This window comes from Dendrobates tinctorius, unplaced genomic scaffold, assembly GCF_039654945.1.
Source record: "Dendrobates tinctorius isolate UK_male_01 unplaced genomic scaffold, ASM3965494v1 ptg000265l, whole genome shotgun sequence".
Classification (NCBI taxonomy): domain Eukaryota; kingdom Metazoa; phylum Chordata; class Amphibia; order Anura; family Dendrobatidae; genus Dendrobates; species Dendrobates tinctorius.
The window spans coordinates 7,803,663-7,825,650 of record NW_027361932.1 but is presented as its reverse complement, the minus strand read 5'-3'; the positions used below and the strand labels follow the sequence as shown (position 1 = coordinate 7,825,650).

Genomic DNA, 21,988 nt, shown 5'->3' with positions numbered 1-21,988 from the left:
TCCTGGGTCATCTTGCATGCACTGCTCTTTTGAGGTCTAGCCACAGATTTTCAATGATGTTCAGATTAGGGGACTGAGAGGGCCATTGTAAAATCTTCAGCTTGTGCCTTTTAATGTAATCTACTGTGGATTTTGACATCTGTTCATGATCATTATCCATTTGTGGAAGTCATCATCTTTTTTACAGATGTAGTTATGTGTGCATCAAGAATTTGCTGAAATTTCATTGAATACATTCTTCCCTCTACCCGTGAAATGTTTGCCATGCCATAGGCTGCAACACAACACCAAAGCATGATTGATTCACCCCCATGCTTAACCCCTTTCTGACATATGACGTACTATTCCATCCATGTGCCCTGGGACTTAATTGCCATGGACGGAATAGTACATCATATGCAATCAGCATATCGGGGTGAGCGCGGCTGATCACGGCCGGGTGTCAGCTGATTATCACAGCTGAATCACGGCACTTTAACCCCCAGCACACTGCAATCAAACATGATCGCAGCGTTCCGGGAGCCGGCAGAGGGGCCTTTGGATCGGAGACCTCGTGGCATGACGAGGGGTCCCGATCGCTGCCATGGAGACCCGATGTCGTTACGACGACATCCGGGTCTCCACTGCTGAGAGACTTCCTGTTATGCGCAGTGATGACCAGGAAGTTTCTCAGGTCAGTGTGTAACTCTGTGCAGCGCTGACAGCTTCTATAGCATGCAGACCTGCATGCTATAGAAGCGATCAGCCTGCACAACATGAGTGTCCCATAGTGGGACACAGTTTAAAAGTAAGAATTAAATAAAAAAAAAATTAAATAATTGTAAAAATATTTAAAAAAATAATAAAACATAATAATTAAAACATCAAAATTTATTCAATCAATAAATATTTAACTAACAAAAAATATCTACACAATAAAAGTACACATATTTAGTATCCCTAATATCCCTAATAACATCCTGCCTTCTAAAACTATCCCATTAGTTAACCCCTTTAGTGAACACTATAAAAAAGGCAAAAATACAATGCTTTATAATTATACCGCCGAACAAAAAGTGGAATAACGCGCGATAAAAAAGACGGCTATAAATAACCATGGTACCGCTGAAAACGTCATCTTGTCCTGCAAAAAACAAGCCCCCATAGAGCGTCATCAGCGAAAAAATAAATAAGTTATAGCTCTCAAATTAAAGCGATGCAAAAATAATTATTTTTTATATAAAATAATTTTTATTGTATAAAAGTGGCAAAACATAAAAAAATGATATAAGTGAGGTATCACTGTAATCGTACTGACCCGAAGAATAAAACTGCTTTATCAATTTTACCACACGCAGAACGGTGTAAACGCGCCCCCCCAAAAAAAATAAAAAAGTCATGTGCCTGAAAATGGTACGAATAAAAACGTCAACTCGTCCCACAAAGAACAAGACCTCACATGACTCTGTGGGACAAAATATGGAAAAATTATAGCTCTCAAAATGTGGTGATGCAAAAACAATTTTTTTTGCAATAAAAAGCGTCTTTTAGGCTGGTTTCACACTAGCGTTTTTTAGCTCTGCGCTTCGTGAACGTCCATGCGCATGCGTCCTGCGCCCCTATCTTTAACATGGGTGCGCATGGTCTAGCGTATGCACGCGTTCGTATGTGTTTTCGTGAGCATGCGGTTTTTGCAGTGTGCGCCTAGGCGCGCCGGACACAACCTTTTGCATTTTTTGTCCGTCTGACCTGTCTAAAAAAAACGCATGCGCACGGAATGCGCAAAACAATCACATTACAGTCTATGGGAACGCAGGCGTGCGCATGGAAATGCGCACACCTGCATTTAAAATTGCATGCGTTTTAAGAGTTAACATGGCTAGAAACTGGTTAAAACGCATGCAAAACACATGATGCGTTTTTTGCATGCGATTCTATTGCGCACAAAGCACAGCGCTAAAAAACTCTAGCGTGAAACTAGCCTTAGGCCTGTTTCACACATCCGCTGGGGCCATCAGTCAAAATCCGCCGTTTTGCAAAAAAAACGGATCCGTTTTTTTCCCATTGAGTTGCATTACCGGCGGATCTTGACGGATGGCCATCCGTTGGATCCGTTTTTTTGCGGATCCGCCAAAATTTTGACGTCCGCCGACATGCCCGAACGGACCATGCAACGTTTTTTTGGCCGGCAGGATCCGCACTTCTCACTGCGCATGCCCGAAAGACTTCACTCAGCCGGAAATTTAACCCTAAACTGGGGCTAAAGTTAGGGTTAGGGTTGGGGTTAAAGTTAGGGTTAGTGTTGGTGCTAAAGTTATGGTTAGGGCTACGGTTGGGATTAGGGTTAGGGTTGGGATTAGGGTTATGGGTGTGTTAGGGTTAGGTTTGTGTTTAGGTTTGGGATTAGGGTTAGGGGTGTTTTGGAGTAATGGTTGGAGTTAGAATTGGGAGATTTCCACTGTTTAGGCACATCAGGGGCTCTCCAAATGCGACATGACATTTGATCTCAACTCCAGCCAATTTTGCATTGAAAAGTCAAACGGTGCTCCTTCCCTTTTGAGCTCTGCCATGCACCCAAACAGTGGTTTACCCCCACATATGTGGCATCAGCATACTCAGGACAAATTGCACAACAACTTTTGGGGTTCAATTTCTCCTGTTACCCTTGGAAAAATAAAACAAATTGGATCTAAAGTACATTTTTTGGGAAAAAAGTTAAATATTAATTTTTCTTAAACATTCCAAAAATTCCTGTGAAGCACCTGAAGGGTTAATAAACTTCTTGAATGTGGTTTTGAACACCTGCAGGGTTGCAGTTTTAAGAATGGTGTCACTTTTGGGTATTTTCTATCATATAGACTCCTCAAAGTGACTTCAAACGTGATGTGGTCCATAAAAAAAATGGTGCTGTAAAAATGAGAAACCGCTGGTCAACTTTTAACAATTATAACTTCCTTACAAAAAAAATTTGGGTTCCAAAATTGTGCTGATGTAAAGAAAACATGTGGGAAATGTTATTTATTAACTATTTTGTGTGACATATTTCTCTGTTTTAAGGGAATGAAAATTCAAAGTTGGAAAATTGCAAAATTTTCTCAATTTTCGCCAAATTTCCATTTTTTCCCCCACAAATAAACGCAAGTCATATCAAAGAAATTTTACCACTATCACGAAGTAAAATATGTCATGAGAAAACAGTGTCAGAATCACCGGGATCCATGGAAGCGTTCCAGTTATTACCTTATAAAGGGACAGTGGTCAGTATTGTAAAAATTGGCCTGGTTATTAACCCGACAACAGTCTTGACAGCGAGCATTCTGAGAGAACGGGACCCGCAGCATCACCACACTCCTGCCACCGCTGACCTCCTGAAGCAGGTACCCTAGCTCCTGTGACCTCACTCCACTGCCCCCCAGGTAAGCTACCGTTAAAACAGATTATAGGTGCACCACCGTTTTAATTAAAAATGTGTTTTTCCTATTTTCCACCTCAAAATTTGTGGAACATCTTATAATGTGCAAAATACTGTACATTTTGAACTGAAGAAAGGCCAACTTGAAAACGCTTTGCTATCTTCTTGTAATCCTCTCTTGCTTTGTGGCCTCCATCGTTTTAATTTTCAGACAGCTAGGCAGCTGCTTAGAAAAACCCATGGCAGCTGTTTTTGGCACAAGGTTAGAGGAGGCTGGGTTTTTATAAAGCTGGGAAATTTGCATCACCTGGCATTTGCGAACGATGATAGTGAACAAGCCATAACCCTGACAGGCTACTTAAAGTCTGAAACCTTGGTCTAAGTTGTTTGAGCACACAAATCACTGAGGGTGCCCAGACATTTGCAGAGGACCATTTTCCCTTTCGTAATTAAAAAAAAATATGTATATACACTTTTTGCCTAAGATACAAAGGAAATGTGTCATCTTGAACTTTAAGCCTTGTAGAGATCATTTCAGTTTCAACTTCCTTAACTGTTTACAATAACAGTAATTTTGACCAGGAGCGCCCAAACTTTTGCATGCCACTGTACAGTACAGGTCAGAAGTTTAGACACACATTCATGCAATGGTTTTCCTTGTTCATATTGGAATATGCACACTGGAAAGTCACAATGTAAGCAGTATACAAGGAGTAAGGCCCTGTGCACACGGTGCAGATTCTGTGTAGTTCTGCAGCAGATTTGGCCCTGCAGAACTGCATGTGATGTACAGTACCATTTAAGGCTATGTAAAACAAAAAACGCTGTGCACATGCTGCAGATTTTTCTGCGCAGATTTGGTGCGGAATAAAAGAAGCAGCATGTCGCTTCTTTTGTGCGGTTTTGCTGCAGTTTTCCACATGCTCCATTAGGCCATGTGCCGACGTTGCATATTTTTTGTCTCATTTTTCTGCACAAAAACTGTACCTGCTGGCAGAAAACGCATGGTGGAATGTCTGCGTTTTTGATGCGGTTTTATAGCATTTTTGATGCGTTTTTTAAGCGTTTTTTGGGATGCGTTTTTCTTGCGTTTTTCAAACAATTTTTCATGCATTTTCTATGCTGATTTCATGCATATTTTGTGCGGTTTTGCTTGCGTTTTTCTACCTGATTTGTCTGCCTTTTTTGAAAGCAAAAATAAAGAGAAGAAACTTCAAAATAGAAAAAAAAAATGATGTCACTTCCTAGTCCAACCTCTTTCTCCATTTTGGATTCGGCACACTTTCGTAATCATGAGTGCTAACCTTGAAAATGATCGGAGTGAACAACGAAGCACACAGCATGGCGAAGAACATGGTGAAACTAATGTATGGCTACGCAGGCCACAACGCCTCCAAGCTTTGGGAGTATTGCTTGATTCTCTGAATCAGCAAAGACTCCAGGTAAGCAACACTGTATGTAAAAATATTGTTTTTGAGTCCTCATCACACATAGTGAGATTGCTAGCGAGGTCACTGAAACATCACAGCTTTTGTGACGCAACAGCGACGTCGCCAGCCATCTTGCTACATGTGATGGATATGGGCGACCGTCCCCCTGCTGGATATTGCTGATTGAGCTTGAATGTCCTGTCCATTTTTTGATCGGTTTTGTTCCGCTGGCCTCATGCATTGCTATGTTTGCTGACAAAGAGCGACTGCGATGGTGGTGCAGAATTCAAGGACGCAGGCTGGGGTCGTCAGATTAGCTGCTGTGTGACAAGGTCCCAATGACTGCTGAGGTTACGGCTTGCCGTATAGTGGCTGTGTAAATTGAATAGATCTGCCTGGTGAGTGAACAGGTAGCGACGTACCAACCATCTTTAGGTCACATCGTTTTCCTCAGCGCTGGAGCGTTGTAGACTCTTACGGGACCTTAACCCATATTATTTTATCTTACTTGCAGAAGAATGTGGGTAGACCCCATTGTGGCAGAACGTACAGGAAAGGGTCACTTTCGTGTGCTATACCAAGATTTGAGAAGGTAAGTTACCCATATGTGACGAGAATTTGTTATCAGTACAAATCTGTATGTGATGTAACTTATTATTTTTTTTAACAGATATCCCGAGACATTTGTGTCCTTTTGCCGGCTCACCATCCCGGCATTTGACCGGCTCCTGAGCATTATGGGAGAAGACCTTATGATATTTTTCCACAAATAATAATAAAACAAATTGTAAATATTAATTTATTATAAAACCAATAAAGACTTTATGACCAACATAGTCTTTTTTTTTTTTTAAATATAAAATCTTTCAACAACAAAGAAAAGGTTCAACAAACACAAGTGTTGTCCGAATATGGCCTCACAAAACGGTGACAGCAGGTCTGGTGTCAGCAACGCATAACTATTGAAGGTAATGGAGGACTTTGTCATCCAGGACCTGCCTTATGCCCTAAACTAGTTGAGCAAGATGTAATCTTGGTAACTCATGTTTTCAGAGTTAACATCTCCATAATAAGAATAGTTAACGGGAGGTCGCTGATACCGTTGGTCATCACGCTGTTGTGGTGGTGGTGGTGGTGGCATTGGTGGTTGTGGAGGCGGCAATGGTGGTGGTGGTGGACGCTTTGCACGAACACTTTGTGTGGCCCCTATTACAATATCTGCTAAAGGTGCGATAGGCGAAGGGTCTTCAAATTCTGACAGTATTGCATTTACTACTGTCATAAACTTAGTCTGCCTTTCCGCTGACAGTAACCGAGCTTTGCTGGCTATGCTGGCACCAAAAAAATCCAAGTGATCTTCCCTGGAAGATTTATTGATTAGATCTATGGTGTCATTAACCCTTTTTGTAGTCACATCCATTTTTTTTTTGGTTTTGGCCTTGCTTTTTTTTTGCCAGTGGCTCGGTTACTCTCAACGGATTGGCAGCTGTTTGACTGTTTGGGGCAGGAGTATTTTGGGTCTCTGCACAAGATGCCATCCCTGAAGATGACGCAGCAGACACTACACCAGATGTACAGGGAGACTCAGGTTCACAGAATGAAGACCCATCCATAGAATCTGTGGATCCTGCGGCCTCTTGGCTGGCATCTTCAGGAAGAGGCGAAATGTTTCCATCTGTGCTGTCATAAAAAAAGATGACAGAGTTTTCAGTGACAATTCAAATTTTAGTCATCCTAACAACATTGAAATTATATCTAAATATTCACCTCCTCAAAGTCCTGCTGGTTAACAAGAAACACATGTCTTGATACAAGCTGAATTTGATTTTCGCCGGTGAAGATCCACTGGTGCCAATCTTGGCTTGGATTTTTTGAAATCGATCTCTCACCGATCTCCAGCGTTGCTTAACATCATGAACTAAAATGTAAAGAAAAAACACATTATGATCCGTGCAATACGTTTAAAAATGAAGAGTTGGTCTGTATAACCAACATAACAAAAAGTACTTACTAATTTTCTGCTGCAGGGCACCGCTGTACCCATCAAATTCAGGATACAGCTGACGGCAGATTCTGGACCAACACATATCACGTGTATACTTGTCTTTGTAAGCCTCATCGGCCGGGTCCCAGATAGCTGGCATGTCTCTTATCTGTAATGGATAAGAATATGTTATTTATATCTTAATATTTAGTTTGTTAGCATACATACAATGTCGTACACACACACACACACACACAGTCACGTACACACACTTCCCTCACGATGTGATAGCATCGGGCACACCTATCCGTCAACTCCTGGACAGTCTGAGTTGCAACGTAAAATTGGTGGATGGAGCAAGACATGATGTCCCAGGGTGTCAATCGGATTATGGGGAATGGACGGTTCTTCAGGCCATGGCTTAACTGCCTTTATCTATCAGGAACTGCTGACACACTCCAGCCACAATAGGTCTGCCATTGTGGAACCTAGGGCCAACTGCACCTGGAGGGCTGTGTGGCCCGACCAAGAAAAACCACCCCACACCATTACTGACCCAGTGCCAAACATGTCATGCTTTTTGATGCTGCAGGCAACAGATCACTCTGTATGTTGTCTCCACACTCTGTCATGTATGTCACATGTGCAGAGTGTGAGCCTGGTGCCTGCGCCATCCTTCAGCATGACCATTTTAGCAGTGGGTTATTAATAATGGTGTGGGCTGTTTTTTTATTTTGAGGGCAATGTGTAGTATTGAACTGAAACACGCGCATGAAGGCCACACACAATACTACGGTGAATTAGGACTAGATTCCACATTCCTTTGTGTTTTTTTAAATCCAAATACAGGCCTCCATTGGTTTCCAAATTTGCTCGCTATGGATGTTTTTTTTAAAACAGCTGGGGGGTTGATATTCAAAGCCTGGGAAGATTATCCTCTTTCCCAGGATACCAAAAAACAGTCCACATTTACTTGATTTAGCATCCTGCACTTGAACAAAATGGCGTGAGCCATCGCCATTTTGTTCAAGTCCAGAACGGCAAAGCCAGTAACTGGGGCTCGATTTTTGGTATCCTGGGAAGGGGATAATCTTCCCAGGCTTTGAATATCAACCCGTCGCTGTCATCTGAGCCTTTGATGGCTAATAGAATATGTGGCCCCCCACCCAAAAAAAATTACGTGGGGTCCCCATATATTTTGTTATTCATCAAAGGCTCTGCTGACAGCGGCGGGTTGATATTAATACCTTGGGAAGATTAACCTCTTCCCAGGCTACCAAAAAACAACACGTAGTTGCTGTTTGTCCCTGTCTGGACTTGAAAAAAATTGGCGTGGGCTCCCGCCCAATTTTCAAGTCTAGAGAGGAAAAGCAAGCAAGTGTGTGCTGATTTTTTGTAGCCTGGGAAGAGTTTCATCTTCCCAGGCTATGAATATCAACCCGCCGCTGTCATCTGAGCCTTTGATGGCTAATAGAATATGTGGCCCCCCACCCAAAAAAAATTACGTGGGGTCCCCATATATTTTGTTATTCATCAAAGGCTCTGCTGACAGCGGCGGGTTGATATTAATACCTTGGGAAGATTAACCTCTTCCCAGGCTACCAAAAAACAACACGTAGTTGCTGTTTGTCCCTGTCTGGACTTGAAAAAAATTGGCGTGGGCTCCCGCCCAATTTTCAAGTCTAGAGAGGAAAAGCAAGCAAGTGTGTGCTGATTTTTTGTAGCCTGGGAAGAGTTTCATCTTCCCAGGCTATGAATATCAACCCGCCGCTGTCAGCAGAGCCTTTCATGGCTATTCCAATAGGGGGACCCCCCAAAAAAAATGACGTGGGGTCCCCCTATATTTTTTAGCCAGAAAGGCTATGCCGACAGCTGCGGGCTGATATTCATAGCCGAGGAAGGGGCCATGGATATTGGCCCCCCCTGGCTACAAATATCAGCACTCATCCGCCCCAGAAATGGCGCATCTATCAGATGCGCCAATTCCGGCACTTAGCCCCTCTCTTCCCACATCCCGCACCGTGGCGGCGGGATGTGGGGTAATAAAGGGTTAATGTCACCTTTGATTGACAGGTGACATTAAGCCGGGTTAATAATGGAGAGGCGTCAAGAAGACGCCGATCCATTATTAATCCTATAGTTTAATATGAAAAATAAAACACACAGAAAAAATTTGTTTAATGTTCTTCATTTAACCATACTTACCCATAAAAACCATAACCTGTAAAAAAAATAAAATAAAAAAAACACTAAAATACCAACCAGTCCGACGCAATCCATTTAAAATCGAGTGTCCCACGTCGATCTCTAGTGGAGAACAGTCACATCAGTAGATGTGACTGCTCTCCACGGGTTAAAAAGTCACACTGACAGGAGAAAGTTCCTGCAGTGTGACTGCGCATGCGTGTGAGTTAACCGGAGTTCATACTCCGGGACTCACTTTATGGCAATACCGACAGGTCAATTACCGTAAAGTGAGCTCCCGGACCGTAAAGTGAGGTCCCGGAGTTCATTGAACCGCCCACTGCAGGAGCAATTTAACTCTTGCAGTGCATCACCGGAGGACATCGTGGGACAGAACCTTTTGTTTTTTTTTTACATTTTAATAGGAGACAAGTGAGGGAAGGCTTCGGGCAGGCGAAAGTGGTATGTGGTAAGTATGTGTACATGTTGTGTGTTGTATGTACTGTTTGTTATGTGTGTTTTTTTTTAACCCATTGTGGTCATCCGCCTGACGATGGGAAAACTCTCCCATCATATTTGGATGGGAGAGCTGTCCCATCCGACGAATGACCACAATCTGTCACTACAGACACACAGACTGACGCACAGACTGACACACACACACAGACTGACAGACATAACTTACCAACTCAATCATACGCCTCACATCCATCCCCATACGACGGTACGACTCCATTTTATTTTCATACAGCATACACTTCCTCCTTCCTGTTCCGTCACTTCCCTTTCCTGCGTTTTTGGATAGCAAATCTGCAGCAAAACCGCAGATCTTTCTTTGATCAGCGGTTTTGCTGCGGAATTGAAAGATAGAATGGGAGTAGAACCGCAGCGGAACCGCAGAAAAGAAGTGACATGCTGCGGAAAATAAACCGCTACGTTTCTGTGCGGTTTATTCCGCAGCATGTGCACATCAAGTCTGCGGATCCCATAGACTCCCATTATAGGTGCACTACACTGCGGATTTTAGGCTATTCCGCGCGGTACAAACCGCGGCGGAACCGCAATTAAATCCGCAACGTGTGCACATGGCCTTATAGAAATCTGCAGGTGAAAACTGCAGGGGAAATCCGCACAAAAACTGCACTAAATCTGCACTTAGGCTATGTGCACATGACGCAGATTTCCTAAGGATCCGCAGCGGATTTTTCCGCGCAGAAACGTTGCAGATCCGCACTGTGATTTACAGTACAATGTAAATCAATGGAGAAAAAAAAAAGCTGTGCAGATGGTGCATAAAAATCAGTGCGGAATTGCTGCGGATTTAAAAGAAGTGCATGTGACTTCTTTTGTGCGGTTTTCCACCTGCTCCATTCTCCAAATCCGCAGGGGGAAAACCGCAGTGGAAAACCGCACAAAAACCGCAAGAAAACCACACAAAAACAGGAAGAAATCCGCAGGAAAAATGCAGGTCACTTGACCTGCGGATTTCGTGAATTCTGCACAGAAAATGCAAACACAGAATACGCACCGTGTGCACATAGCCTTACGAAATACATGTGCAACAAACTGGAATATGTGTTAAACCTTAAGGCTGAGTTCACATGTGGCGTTTTTTTCGCGTTTCCGTGGGGGTTTTAACCGCGCAATTTTGCAGCGAAAACGCGAAAGAAAAGCATCCCATGCATTCCTATAGGATTCCACAATGCTGTGCTAATGCTGCGGTTTTTACCACGGCGGAATCGCCACGCTCCCGGTCCCAGTAAGCCTATGCGCCATCCATGACGTCCGTTCTCGCGGGATCGCGACGTCTCGCGGTCAATCGCAATGACGTCGCGCGAATGACCGCGAGAACAGACGTCATCGCGGTAAATGTCGCAAAGGATTACTGGGACCGGGAGCGTGGAGAGAGGCGGGAAGGCTGCGCGGGACGTCGGAAGGTGAGAATAACAATATATATTTTTTTATTATTATTTTTTACATTCTATCTTTTACTATTGATGCCGCATAGGCAGCCTCAATAGTAAAAAGTTGGTCACACTCGTCAAACACTATGTTTGACGAGTGTGACCAACCTGTCAATCAGTTCTCCAAGCGACGCTCCAGATCGCTTGGAAAACGCTAGCAATTCTGCAAGCTAATTACGCTTGCAAAATGCTAGTTTTTCCGCGGGAAAATCGCGGGAATTTAAATGCGATTTTCCTGCAGAATGGAATTCCGGAATTCTCGCGGTAATTTCCGCGAGAGTTCCGCTACGTGTGAACCCAGCCTAAATGCCTTAAACCCCCTTTCAGGCTATGTGCACACGGTGCGTATTCTGTGCATGCATTTTCTGTGCAGAATTCACGAAATCCGCAGGTCAAATAACCTGCATTTTTCCTGCGGATTTCTTCCTGTTTTTTTGCGGTTTTTGTGCGGTTTTCCACCTGCGGATGCCTATAGTAGAGTAGGTGGAAAACTGCAGGAAAACCGCACAAAAGAAGTCACATGCTGCTTTTTTTTTCCGCACGAAAACCACGCGGAAAAATCCGCAGCATGTGCACAGCGTTTTTTTTTTCATAGTGTTTAATGGTACTGTACATCACCTGCAGTTCTTCTGCAGATCCGCAGCAGCAAAACCGCTGCGGATCCGCGGCAGAATCCGCACCGTGTGCACAGGGCCTTACTCTGATGACAGCTTACACTCCCTTGACATTCTCTCAAGCAGCTTCATCATGTCGTCACATCAAATGGCATGCCAACAGGGAAGTGTCAAGTGATACATGCTGCCAAACTGTGGCTGGCTGTACGATCACAATCATGTATGCTTGTCTCTGAAACGCTGTGGCATGTCAGAGAAAAACATACTTTTAATAGCTACCGAGCCACACCGTGAACTATTTGTAATAACTGGCAAGCCTCTACCTACCCGCGCATATTGGCAGATGCTTGTTAGTCACTGTCAGCTGCCGGAGACGGTCCTATATGACTAGTGCACAGAGCTGATGGCACTGCTGGACATCATCCGATTTAGAATAGAAGTAAGCATAGTGTTTTTTTCATCTTTTGCACTTTATAGGAACTTTTGTGGCTGATCACTGCATCTGTGGTCCTCAACCTTGCCCATTTCATGGTGTCCTCAATGCTGAGAAATACAGGCAGATACTTATCCATCTTGAACCAAAGGAAGATGGAAGAGACGGCACATCCAAAGGTCAATAAAAAAGTCGATAATTCATTAATCTTGTATCCATTAAAACAACACACAAGGGATTTAAAACAGACGCGTTTTTGGCGAGTCACTCGTCCTTAATCATGGTATAACAAATACAATACAATGGTCTTATTTAAAGCACAATAACCAATCAGCTAACAAATCATAATTAATGAATTTGTCAGCATAAAATTTATCTATCATGCAATACCATCAGAGAGGCATCTGATGGTGTCATGCCACCACTGTATACTCACCCGGCCTCCGCTCCCGCGCCGCAGCCCCTCATCGCCTGGCAGCCGTGGCGGTCCCTTCTGACAGGTCCACGGCCGACGGCGTCTCTGCATGCTATGCGCATGCGCCGTAGGCCTAAGCTGCGCCTCCCTCCTGTCTCATGTACTCCGGTGGTGCCCTGACCCGGAACCACCGCCGGACCAATGGGAGACCAGGCAGGGGCATATCAGGCTGCCCTCCTTTAATGGAGGCGCCTGCTCATCGTGTTTGATAGCACTCTAGGTCCGTTTCACCTTGTTCTCGCTTGTCTCCTACAGTCCTACTCCAGTCCTGTCTTCCGTGTCCCTGCTCGGTCCTGTTGTCCGTGCTCCAGTCCTACTCTGGTCCTGTCTTCCATGTCCCTGCCACGTCCTGCTGTCCGTGTTCCAGTCCCGCAGTCCTACTCTGGTCCTGTCTTCCATGTCCCTGCTCTGTCCTGCTGTCCGTGCTCCAGTCCCGCAGTCCTACTCCGGTCCTGTCTTCTGTGTCCCTGCTCCGTCCTGCTGTCTGTGGTCCAGTCCTGCAGTCCTACTCCGGTCCTGTCTTCCGTGTTACTGCTCCGTCCTGCTGCCCGTGGTCCAGTCCCGCAGTCCTACGCTGGTCCTGTCTTTCGTGTCCCTGCTTCGTCCTGCTGTCTGTGGTCCAGTCCTGCAGTCCTACTCTAGTCCTATCTTCTGTAGTCTCGTGGTCTTACTCCAGTCCGTTCTGAGCCGCCCCTCTCGGTATCGGCTATCGTGGTACCCGAACCCCTGGGCCTGCTCCTAACAATCCCTGTATAGGGGTCGGCTCCACTTGGCAGCTCGCCCGGGGCCCCTTGGTGCCACGATCCAGAGGGTCCACTCCTGGAGACTTTCCTCACCTGACCACCCCGTTAACAGTTGGGTTCCAAATTTATTCTACAGCAGAACAATTACCTTGAACGTACAGAGAATGTCATTACGAACTATCTTCAGTGCAATTGCTTGCTCACACAAGTGTATAACTTGGACAAGTGCTATACTATTTTTTATCATATGCCATGATCCATGGCTGACCCATGTAATTCAATGAGGCAAACAGCAGACAGATAAATAGCCAGATATATAATTTGTTTGTTAAAAAAAAAACACCATGTTGCGATTTCACTCTGTATTTGGCTGAGTGCAAGAAAAAAAATTGGATACCATACGGACCATCATATGGCATCCGATTTTTATGGCTACAATGCACTTCTGTAAGATGGGAACCTGTAAATGGTCCTGTAAAATATTAATAGCTGCTGAAAAGAAAAACAGATTGTATAAGGGCAGCAAATGGATGACAAGTGATGAGAAAATCGTCCCACTCTCCTAAATGAGAATGGGACCGATTTTTAATCCCTTTGAGACCTTGCCCTTTTTGTAGACCTGTGATATATATATACATATATAAATATAAAAATCAAAAAAGATAGAGGCAGCACACCATATTGGAGTATAAAAATGTATTTTTAATAGCCAATGTGGTGACGTTTCGGTCCTGAATGCAGACCTTTCTTTTTTTTATATATATATATATATATATATATATATATATATATATATATATATATATATATATATATACATATACACACACACACAGTATATATAATTTAAAAACACTATCCTTTTCACTGAGAGAACATAACCTTGTTTGTATATGGACATGGAGATAAATGTATACATACTTCCCTCTACAGTTGGCCATGCTCCAGGATTGCTTACAAAGGCTCCAGACTGGCTGCATTTGGTCTAGTTCTGGCTCCAGAGCCAAGAGAAACTATCTTCTGTAGCTCCTGCTGTTTCAGGAAGCCCTGATAAGACTTTTAAAAGTACACAGCACAGCTTCATCCTGTCACTCTATGAGCATGTTATTAGCTCAGTACATTTGTGTTTTTAAAGGCGTATTCTCAAGTTTGGAAGTGATAAAGATAACGATTGGTTGGTGTCTGACCACTGGGACTCCAACATATTCCAGGATTCAGGACTCTAAAGATCCCCGTGTGAATGGAGTCGTTCACGTGCACTCCTGCTCCGGTTCTCGGGTATATATGGGGTTCCCAGCAGTTGGATCACAAGTGATCGGGAACTTATTCCCTATCCAATGGAAAGGGGATAACTTCCAAACTTGAGAATACCAATTTAAAGTAATGCATCTTTCTACACTACATAGCAAAGGTACATGGAAAACCTACTGATTGTTGAGTTCTGCCAACTTATAAGACTATATATACAAAAAGGATGATGATCAAAAAGAAGAAAACTATTGAATTGGAAATCTTGATGGATATAAACCCTCCAAACGAGGATGCCATCAGGGCTAAATATCAACCTTGATATTACATATCATTAGTTTTGAAATATACCTATTTGGTATTAATATACAATTCATCTGTCATGATCCCAGTGGGACTGGACCCGCAAGCTTGGGGTTAATGTCTGGAGCCCAGTACTGGTGGACCTGCACTCCTGGAGTTAATGTCATCATCCCAGTGCAGGCTCTTACCTGCACACCTGGGGCTTATTATTGTGGCCTCTCATTGGTTCGGGGAGAGCTTCTTATAGCCCCAGGAAGCGCCAATCCCTGTCAGTTATACTTTCGCCCTTGGCAGAGTGTGTTGACCCCTGAGTGTGTTTGTGCTGTGTTCTTGTTTGCCTGATACTTTGGTTTTGACTCGGTCTCTTCTCTGGATACTGCTTGTTGGATTCTGTTTTTGTACCTTCTATGTCTGTTTGGCTTTGACCGCTGCCTGGCCCCGACTATCCATTCTGTCTCATCCTTGGTACTGTACTGCTATCTCTGTGTATGACCCCCGTTTGTCTGACCTGAGGATTCCTATAGTTGTGTCCTGCAGTATCTCTGCAGCAGGACGCTAAGCCCGCCCCTTTAAGTCACATGACCGTAGGTCCTGTGCTGCTTGCTAACTTTGGCGTCCCCGGTCCTGTCTGCCGGAGTTTTCCCCGCTGTAGCCGACACCGAGCCCCTCTGCAGTGTGGGTGAGTCCCTGTTCAGCCGAGGCTGTCCGCCGCGCTGACCGGACCGTGATATCATCTTTTTCCTTTGGTTGTATTTGGTCAATTAACCCACAGAATGAAAAAAGCTTTTAGTCCATCAGTATGCAATGATTAAGGACATCAGTCTGAAATGTGTGTGTATTATTTGAACTGTTTATGTAATGGTGTACTGGGAGTTTTAAAATTAAGAAATAAAGAAGGTATATTTGGATTTTGATGTTGGATTTACAATCATAAACCATTTCCAATGCTCCATGCAAGTATCCAGTGAATAGCTATAAGATAATGAGCTGACACTTTTCAGGTTTATTCATTGGAGTTCCATAAGTGGTGTTGTGCCCACCAAAAAAATCTTAGCTTCATCTTTTAATATAAAGAGTATAAGTGACTACTCAGTAAATTTCGACTCATACACACCACATATAGAATCAAGGGTACCACCTCCAGCAATTCACAAATGTGACAGTAGGGATACACGTGACAATCGATCAAGTTTAAAAGCAATATTTTTATTAGAACAAATAGTAAAGACAAGATACATGAACAAAGACAAAGTGCCTCAGAGTGTGAGGGACATCCGACGAGAACAGTAATAGTAGGCTAGTAACATCACCATTGAAACATGCTCAACTAGAATACAGTACAGGGAGTGTCAGGACTCTAAACGTTTTTTGATTACCTTTTGGGCATTCCTACCCTCTTTCAAGATGGCGTCTTTTGTCTCCTGTGCCCCGGGTCTTCCTGCTATATAACTCCACCCCAGCCTTTATTCTTTGCTAGAGTATTCTGCCTGTGTGCAGGGCCGTATTTGGTGTTCATGCTGCCCTAGGCACTCTTAAGTCGTGACGCCCCCTAAGTCAGACTAAAAGTGCCCATATCTTTAGATATTAGTTAAAGTCCCCCATACACACCAGACTAATGTCGGCCAAACTCGCCGGTATCACCAGGTTCGGCTGACAGTCTAAGGGACAAGTGTATGAGAAATCACCTGGGTTTCATCCAGAAAACTTGGACAATTTTCTAATTCGGATTTTAATCTATGCACCATCCGTGTGTCCATTTTTCATGTCCGTGTGCGATCCATTTTTATACAACTACTTTAAAACACATCCATGATCACATACAATTTCATAGGTTTCCATGTGGGATCAGATTTTTTTCTCCCACCCAAAGACTTCAATGGGTGAGTCTCATCCTAGACTCAGTAGAAAGTAGTGCCTGCTGACATTTTATTCTCATGGACAATAATGCGAAAAAAAAATGGTTCAACTTAACAGCCCTACTGCATAACACTGATCAGTGCGCTGTCCGTGTGCAATCTGATCACAAATCAAGACAGCAAAAGGGTGTAAATGCTCGTCTGCATGAGCCCCAAGGCCACATTCACACATGCATTGTGAGAAATAAAATCCAAGAGAAACAGACCAATGTTTCCTCAGGTGTTGTCCTAGTTGTCCCTATTTGAATCTGTGTGTGGAGGAGTCCATGCTTCCAAAGCAATAAAAACCTTTGGAAGATCACGATTTTACTCAAGTTTATCACTAAGCAACAAATCCGTGATGAAAAACTGAAGCAAATGTGAAGTCTCCGATATGCATCCATGTCTCACGGATTCCCATAGACCAGAGTAACCGAGTCTGATCAACCGATAGGATCTGATTAAGACCTGTTCTGAGATACAGGGATCTCATTACCAGATCTATGGTTGTATCAATGTGTGAATACATCTATTCTACTTTATGGGCAAATATGGGAAAAATAGAAATTGGACAGCAACAGGACGCAGTCAGACTGCCGAATAATACGGACCACGACAATCACAACGCTTGGACTGAGTGGCTCTTGTCACCCGAGCATGACAGGTGTATAGAAATGCGCTCAGGTCAGGAGAGCCGCCAGCCAGTCCGAGCACTGCAATGTCACAGTCATCCAAGTTATACGGCCTCCTGACTGCACCTTAGGCTAAGGTCCTGCAGTGAGTTTTATGCTACATGCAATTTATTGCATTTCTGCACATATAGCCTCAGCAACCCCATATGTACCCCCATATATAGCCCTTCATATGTACCCATGCAACACCCACATATATCCCTCAACCCTTGTACCTCTGCAACCTCCACATATAGCCCTGCATATGTACCCCCATATAGCCCTGCAACCCCCACATATAGCCCTGCATATGTGCCTCCATATATAGCCCTGCAACCCCACAACCCTCCATATGTACCCCCACATAGCCTTGCACCCTGCACCCCCCCAGGCTCAGGGTGGGCAGGGTGATGAGTGACGGGTGATGCCCGCAGACAGGAGCTCGGGTGTAGATGGGTGGTGACTGGGGCAGTGCAGACAGCGGCGGGTGGCAGACATTGCGGCGGGCGGGCACAGTGTGACTGGCGGTGTTGGCGGAGGATGCACTGCGTGGTCTCACCTGCCTCCTCCCAAGTTCCGGTGCCGCGCTCCCCTCCGATCTTCTCCCCGTATCCCCCCCGGCATTAACCCGTTATGTCTGGCTGCTCCTAGAGATGATGATGTCAACAGACGTGTACACCACGCTGTGCCGCCCTCCACGGTCCCAGAGCTACCGATAATCCCGATGTTTTCCCGGTACAGGCACCTGTGTTGCCGCCATCTTAACTATATGGGTCCACTGCATCCTGCATTTTTTTTTTTTTTTTGAGGCCTTGGCAGGTAAGCATCTCTGCCTTTTTTGCTGTATGTTTGAATTTTTGGAGAATTTTCAAGTCCTCTTTTTGTGCTATTGCTGTTTAGTGTTAGGGACTCGTAAACGTGGGGATCCATGACGAGGATTACGAGCTTACGTATTTTGGCCAAAATATCAACTAATACCTCACATTTTTTTATGTGTTTTTTTGCACTTTTTTATTCGGGGTGCAGTTGGGCCCATTTGGTCTTGTAAACTGTGGTGTCTGTTCACATGGGATGCATCTTGATAGCGCTGGGCAGCCCGCCTGATCTAATAGAAGGGCGTAACTAATAGGCTGTTAGCCTGGATGCTGTGCATTGCCATAGTGTGAACAGTGCCACATACAAGTTTTCATTGTGCATTTATATACCAAGCAGACACCCCCTCCATGGATTGTTAGGATGTGAGCGGCTGTCTCATCGGTATTTTTGCACCTGTGTTGCCGCCATCTTAACTATATGGGTCCACTGCATTTGTTTTGAGGCCTTGGCAGGTAAGCATCTCTGCCTTGCTTGCTGTACTTTTTAATTTTTGGAGGATTTTCAAGACCTCTTTTTGTGCTATTGCTGTTTGGTGTCTTGATAATTGCCAATAATTTCCATCTGTTGTCTATTCCATTTGCACAACAGCATGTGAAACTGATTGTCAATCAGTGTTGCTTACTAAGTGGACAGTCTGATTTCACAGAAGTTTGATTTACTTGGAGTTACATTGTGTTGTTTAAGTGTTCCCTTTATTTTTTTGAGTAGTGTGTAATAACTAGAAATGAAATTTAAGGTACATACGTCGGGCAGGAGGGACGTCTGACAACAGCAGCGTGAGCCCAGCAGTCACTGGGTTATTTGAGGGCACGGTATTTGTCTTTGTTCATGTATCTTGTCTTTACTATTTGTTCTAATAAAATTATTGCTTTTAAACTTGATCGATTGTCACGTGTATCCCTACTGTTACATTTGTGAATTGCTGGTGGTGGTACCCTTGATTCTATATATTTATTGTGACATCCGTAATTATTTTTAGTGGATTCAATTTTTTTTTATACACACCACATAATGAGTGTACCGGAGTTGTTGGAAGCAGATCTCTCCAATGTGAATAATTTTTCCCAAAGATGCTAAAGACCTGCAACTCTGAAATAGCTGACGTAGCGCTACAGACCACCAGATGCCGAATTAACTACGGATCAAAATGTCAGAACTAGAGAATTTACTGATACAGGAACTAAAACTGTAATGAGATCAAACCACATTCCACTTATATTGATGAGCAAATGATACGACGTGGTTACGCCTCAAATACAGCATCTTCTATATAATCATCTGAGTTTCAAACATAGTGAAATAATACACTGACAAAATGTGCATTTCAGTTGATGAAGCTAATTCTACAATATGAAACCACTGCATTATCTGAAATTGCTATACAGATTAAAGAGAAGGAAGAAGCAATACAACCATTAAATACACTTCAGGGATACATAGAGCTAAATAAAGCAATGAGAGATAACATCAAGAAACCAGAAGATATCATTGCGCATACCAAAAAAACACAAAATTCCAGAGTGATAGTATGGACTGTCAAAAAGATTAAGTATGTGCAGAAAAAAACATTGAAAGAATCAGAGTATTGAACCTATTCTGAAGAAGAAAACTATCAAATGCAGCAAGCACAAATAACAAGGGAGAGTAGATTTTGCAAATACTAACAGCTCTTTAGAAAAATTGACCGTGTCTACCTCTGAGGATCTATCAGATTAATCATTGGACAATACACATAGTAATATATGATTGTACAAAAAAAACTATTATTAGTACAACACATATCTAGAGGATGAAATAACTGACCCGGAGAGTCCAGAGGAACACATGAAGGAAAAGTTATACACTGAGATCCTGTCTGTATTGTTCTACATTCATTTTTCTAAATGCATGGTGCCTATAGTAAAACATGGCGGTGGCAGTATCCATATGTGTTGCACGAGTGATCCTGGTGTTGGAAGCTACATTTCATTGATGGCATTGCAAATTCACAGATGCACTGCTGTATATTTAAAGAGAGGATGATAGTATCACTCTGTGAACTTAGTAGATGTGCACTTTTCCAGCAAGACAATGGTCCGAAACACACATCTGTGGCATTAATTAAGAACAGGGCAAAAGTGGCCAAGTATGTCTTCTGATCTAACCCCAATTGAACACCTATGGGGAAATCTTGGAAAACAAGTTGAATAATCAATCTCCATCAAGCACCCAGGCTCTAAAGATGGTCATTCTTGAAGAATGGGAAAATATAGATGCTGTAATTTGTCGCCATCTTGTTCATTGTATACCTAGACATAGTACTGTCCTTAAAAAGCATAGAGGTTATGCAAAATACCAGATAAATCATAGAGATTATGCAAAATACCAGATGTGGTAGTTTTTTGTGTGGAGTGTACTCTTTTTTGCATGAACTAATTTGAGTAAAACTGAAGATTTTGAAATGAAAGTTATATTATTTTAAAAAAGTGTTCTTATGTTACTTAGTCTTGCTAAAATTTTGGAAATTGTTCTTGTGTTCAGTGACATGTTGATTCAAATTTTACTTTTAAAGGGGATGTACTCATTTATGCTGAGTACTATATAAAGTTGAGTCCAGAAATATTTGGACAGTGACACGTTTGGGCATTTTAGCTGTGTACCGAAACACAGTGGTGGATTAAGTGGACCATGGGCCCGGGGCTGTTCATAAAACCTGGGCCCCAGTACCCCCCTTCCCAGGAAAACATTTTCTGTCAAAATTTTGTGGCTCTTCTCACAAAAACACTGCATATGCTGATTTTTAGGTATACAAATTGTAACATTTATTAGACCATAAAAATAAAGAAAAATTACTTTTTTCTCACAAGAAATTGTATTGTATGGTCAAACAATATAAATAATATTAAATATTCCTCAAAATCAACAGTCAAAATATATAATGTGGTATACACTGGCCTGTATTTCTTCATACAAGGTAAACATAAGGCTACATTCACCGTACCACATGTAAGTGCAAATAAGAACATGTAAACATAATATTAAACAATAATTCAACATAATTATTTATATATACAGATGTATATCTGTGTGGGTGGTAGCCTAACAGGAAAAGTGCAATGAGCACAGGCAACAATTTCTTAATGGACTAGAAACTCGGATTTTTTTTGACACTGAAGATCATAAACTGCTCACAGACTTTTTCGGCGAGATTTTTTGGTGCTAAAGTCGTCGATGATTTCTGAGAGGTCTAGACTCTTCAAAAGCTCTTGTTCAATGCTCATTAAAGAGAGATGATTGAGTCTGTCTTGACCCATTTGACTCCTCAACTCATTTTTAATTCGTTTAAGTTTTGAAAAGGATCTCTCACCTGTGCAGTTTGAAACCATCATGCATAAATACAGCTAGCTGAGCGCTGCGGTCCCCGTGTGGGAATTGACAGCCGTACGGACCGCAGCACTTGGTTTGCTGCGGGTCCGTACGGAAAACCCGCCACCATTCCGCCACGTGTGGACATGGCCTAAAAAGACATTGCAAATAAGCTGTAGGCCTACGGCCAATACGCACAAAATCGCCCAACGTAAACCTGGCCATAGGGGACGTGATGTGAGGACCTGAATGGGTTACGTTACATAATGCGTGCAGTGCACTGCTCACTGGTCCGAGGCTGTTCCTAAAGTCTGGGCACCCGGCACCCCTCTTGACCAAGGCCCCCCCTGCCCACCCCCCCATGCCCCCCACATCCACATAAAGTAGGTGAGAGAAAGATGTGGTAGGCAACTAAGGGCTAAAACATGTGTG

At 43.3% G+C, this 21,988-nt stretch overlaps 1 long non-coding RNA gene across 1 annotated transcript; it reads left to right on the top strand.

The window, feature by feature from the left end:
• The first annotated feature begins 5,096 nt into the window (after nucleotides 1-5,096).
• Nucleotides 5,097-5,653, top strand: LOC141069478 (uncharacterized). The gene is made up of 2 exons (XR_012226580.1): nucleotides 5,097-5,413; nucleotides 5,492-5,653. It is a non-coding gene; the product is annotated as an uncharacterized lncRNA (long non-coding RNA).
• The last annotated feature ends 16,335 nt before the right edge of the window (nucleotides 5,654-21,988 follow it).